The following is a 4,709-nucleotide window of genomic DNA, read 5'->3' on the forward strand; positions in this document are numbered from 1 at the left end:
ACATGCACACACACACCTTCACATCCCATCCATGAGCCCCATACCCACCCACCTATACTCACCACACCCCTCTACATCCCACCCCTGCAATATACAAGAGTAAGATTTCATTTTGAGCTACTATGCAATCACTTCTATATACACAAAGCAAACACACACAAGTCAGAACAAAAATATATTTTTTAATAAAATTAAAATACGTTATTGTGGATGTTTGATTTTTGGTATATAACTTTTTTCCAGTTCCAAGATGGCAAATCATCTTCCCAAAAGAAGTACTTCTGGGGGCAAGGGGAGGGATTTCTGGTGGCATAAGTTAAGGGTTAGGGGGCAGGACTTTTGTTCCCAAGATGGCAACTGGCGGCGGGGCACCTGTCAAAGGTTGGGGCCACCTTTGCAGCCCTCAGCAGCTCACCAAAACTTGTTAAGCCACAATAATTGCCCACCCCTGGCAAGCATCACATCTATCTGCCTTTTACTCCCCAGCCCAACAGACCAGGTACCCATTTACAGGTGGGTCAAGTGGGAGTGGCATTTAGCATGAATCTAGAGCAGGGCTTGAACTCACACCTCCAGAATCATATCTTAACAGCTTCGCTACTACACCCTTTCATTTACATAAAGGTAGCCTTTACACCATAAATAATTGAAAGAAACCTCAGTGAAAATGAGAACCTATATCTTCCATGAGTTTATTTAATATTTATTCCAGTCATTGCTAAAAGAGGAAATGTGATTTGCAGTCAATGAACGTTATTCCTGACTACCCTTGACAGCTGCTTTCTATAACCAGAACTTATAGGTTTGACAAACATGACTGAAACATTTGTTTATTGGTTACAGTCCTTTGTTGTACACTGTCTTAATTTAGAAAGTGTTTGGAAAACAATATTTCAGTTCACAAACTCTAATCATAAGGCAGAAAGATGGGAATGAAAATGGTAATGCTCAGTTGTATCCACAGGGAGTGACACAGCAATCACTGGAGGGTTGGTAGATTTTCCCAGTAAAGATGGAGGCTGTCTTAATATCCAAATTAATTAGTTCATGATGTTTGGCTAATTTCAACCAAGTTTTTGACACAACATTCACAACTCTATAGAATACAGGGGGAAAGGAGGAGGAAAAGTTTAGAAAGATGACAAAGGAGAGCACTGGGTGTGCAATATGCATTTTGACTGTTAAACATATCCAATAAACATTCTAAACATATCCAGTAGCTTGAATAGCTGCCTTCTATAGCTGGATTACCATGTACTATAACTAATGGCCAGGTGTTTGATTTTGCACTTGCAAATTAGCTAGTGGCTAGAATTTGCCAAGAGAGAAAGAAAATACTGTGAAGGTTATCACAAAGATGACAACCGGGTAAAACAAATGCCTCTTCCTGCCTATCTGTTTGTTGTCAATTAAAAGATTGAAGCCTACAAAGCTTTTAATACTGTTATCTAATGTATAAAGGTTTCACAATTCTGCTCACACTAAACAGACTCCTTTGGTTTCCCAAAGTGGCACCAGCATTATTGTAACATTCCTGATAGTAAAGAACTAAGTGAGAGGGCACTCATTTTACTCAGATGCGACTACCAGCCATCATGCAGGTTCTCTAGCAAGGCTTTTAAACAAAGACCTACCTATTTTCCTGCATAAAAAAGGGAAATAGTAGGCACATGGATCTTTCTGAGTGCACAAATTGGGTTGCCACATTTTTGGAGGGAAAGTACACTTAAAAGAACAAATTATATTTAGAGATTTTATATAATAGATATAGTACTGAATTACTGTAAAATAATATGATAATTTAAAAACAGATCAAATTAGGCTTAGATAGCACCTGCATTACTTTGGTCAACAGACAAAGCCCAAGCATCTTCTTTCCCATCAAGTACTACCCAGCACTGAATACTTTGTGCATACCTGAGCGCAAGGAGTGTAACCTGCCTAGGAATTATAGCCAATCCAAAATGTGTAAGGAGGACCAAAGAAAAAGTGCCCCACTATCCCAGCCAGTGGAACTGACATAATAATAGATTATTATATTACATTATATTACATTACATTATCCCTATTTTTATTCCAGAATTCTTTTTTTTTTTTTTTTTAATCAAAAGTAGTTCTATTGATATATTGTGTCTTCTGCTATAGCCTTTATTGTAGTCAAGGCTGTTCCAGGAAAACTGTGTTTAATGAGATGTACTCTGATAACTACAAGTGAGAGAAAGGAGAAATATAAGGAAAGAATGATGTGGCAATGCTTGAAAGAACTCTTTTCTAGTGATTTATACTACTGCGGGGTGGAAGTTTATTTCTGGAACACTCTTGAAAGTGGATTCACATGTTCTTTTTTTTATGGAAAAATAGCTTTAGCTACACTCAAACAATGCATCATATTCAAAAATGTGGAAGCCACCATGCAAAAATCAAGCATGCCTGACACAAATTGTAAAGTCATATTAACTGCCGAGCTGATCACAGTTAATCATTTCTGGAAGGACTTCTGGGAAAGTGTTCATGCTCTTAAAATGAGGTGTATCCTTAAATACCTTGCTCTTTTACACAGTTAACACAAGCAAATTATATTTACACATTCTACACAGCATTCTGTGATATTTCTGGATAAAGAACCCTGCACCAAAAGTAATTGTGAGTATGGTATGTACCTGTTCCAACTTCCCTAAAAAGAAAATGGAAGGGAGGGACCCTCACCATTATACCTTCATTGCTTGAGATTGAAAGGGGACTGTTACGAAGGCTAAGGCAGAGATGGAACTGGGACTAGCGATCCAGATCAAGGATACTAAGAAGTCCTTTTTTAAATACATAGGGGGTAAAAAGAAGGTACCAAGTAACGTGGGGCCTCTGCAGGACATGGTTGGTAATCTGGTGGTAGCACCAGGCAACAAAGCTAATCTCTTTAACAGATTCTTTGCTTCCATTTTTCTGAGTAGAGACAGGGACATCCCCCCCACTGGGATACCAGATGGACCCACAGGAGGTGCAGCCAGGCCCAGCGTCAGAGAGGACTTAGTCACGGAACTTCTGGAGGGACTAGATGTGTTCAAATCAGCAGGTCCTGATGATCTCCTCCCCAGAGTGCTTAGGGAACTGGCAGAGGTCATTCCAGGACCCTGGCACAGCTTTACTCATGGTGCTCTGGCCAGATGCCAGAGGACTGGAAAAGGGCCAATGTGATCCCTATTTTCAAAAAAGGGAGGAAAGAGGACTGAGGAAACTATAGGCCCATTAGTCTTACCATGGTCCTGGGGAAGCTCTTTGAGAAAATTATCCAGGAGCACATATGTAAGGGACCAGCAGGGGAGATTATGCTTAGAGGCAATCAACGTGGATTCATTAGAGGCAGGTCCTGTCAGACCAACCTGGTCACAAAAGCCCTGGATGCAGGTATTGCGGTAGACGTAGTTTTTCTGGACTTCGGGAAGGCCTTCAACACTGTGTCTCACCCCATCCTCATTAAAAAAATTAGGCAACTGTTGTGCCGACACCTACACAGTCAAATGGGTCACAAATTGGCTGGAGGGCCACTCCCAGAGAGTGGTGGTGGACGGGTCATTTTTGACCTGGAGGGATGTGAGCAATGGGGTTCTCCTCAGACCTGCACTGTTCAACATCTTCATTGGTGACTTGGACAAGGGAGTGAAAAGCACCTTGTTCAAATTCGCAGATGACCGATGTGGGGAGAAGTGAGCATGCTAGAAGAGAGGGACAGGCTACAACTAGATCTCGACAGGTTACAGGGGTGGGCAGATGAGAATTGGATGGGTTTCAATACTGACAAGTGCAAGGTGATGCACCTGGGGAGGAAAAACCAGCAGCATACCTACAAGCTGGGGAACTCCTTTCTTGTCAGAAGAGAGGCAGAAAAGGATCTTGGAGTCAGTATTGATTCCAAGATGAACATGGGCCGCCAATGTGGGGATGCAGTCAGGAAGGCTAATCACACCTTGTCATGCATCCACAGATGCATCATGAGCAGGTCCTCACCCTCTATATGACATTGGTCAGGCTGCAGTTCTGGGCACTGCACTTTAGGAGAGATGTGGCCAGCATCAAGAGGGTCCAGAGGAGGGCCAGTCATGTGATCAGGAGGCAGCAAGGCAGGCCCTACAAGGAGAGACTATGAGACCTGAACCTGTTCAACCTCCACAAAAGAAGGCTGAGAGGGGATCTGGTGGCTGTCTATAAACTTGCCAAGGGGAACCAGCTGGCAATGGGAGAGTCCCTGTTCCCCTGAGCACTACCAGGAGTTACAAGGAATAACGGCCATAAGCTGACTGAGAGTAGGTTCAAGCTAGACATCAGGAGGCACTACTTCACAGTCAGGGCAGCTGGAGCTGGAACCAACTTCCTAGGGAAGTGGTGCTTGCCCCTACCCTGGGGATCTTCAAAAGGAGGCTTGACAGTCACCTATCCAGGGCTGTTTGACTCCAGGATTCTTTCCTGCCCATGGCAGGGTGTCAGACTAGATGACCTGCTTAGGTCCCTTCCGACCCTACCAACCGTGAAACTATGAAAATAGATGAAGTACATTTAAGCTTAGATGGATTTTGTATTGAAAACAAATCCCAATATGTAAGTGTGCATTTGTTTTTGTCTGGAAGAAGATTTCATAGACATTAGGGATGGAAGGGACCTTGGGAGATCATCGAGTCCAGCCCCCTGCCCAAAGGGCAGGAAGTCAGCTGGGGTCA

General features: G+C 42.9%; 1 long non-coding RNA gene across 1 annotated transcript in view; it reads left to right on the top strand.

Moving 5' to 3' along the window:
* The window catches only part of LOC109322079, a 23,369-nt gene that overhangs the window by 2,423 nt on the left and 16,237 nt on the right, over positions 1–4,709 (top strand). The window contains exon 2 of the long non-coding RNA XR_002104312.1: positions 3,512–3,519. This is a non-coding gene — a long non-coding RNA (uncharacterized LOC109322079). The remainder of the gene's footprint in view (positions 1–3,511; positions 3,520–4,709) is intronic.

The sequence above is a fragment of the Crocodylus porosus genome, unplaced genomic scaffold (genome assembly GCF_001723895.1).
Source record: "Crocodylus porosus isolate Cpor-Errol unplaced genomic scaffold, CroPor_comp1, whole genome shotgun sequence".
Classification (NCBI taxonomy): domain Eukaryota; kingdom Metazoa; phylum Chordata; order Crocodylia; family Crocodylidae; genus Crocodylus; species Crocodylus porosus.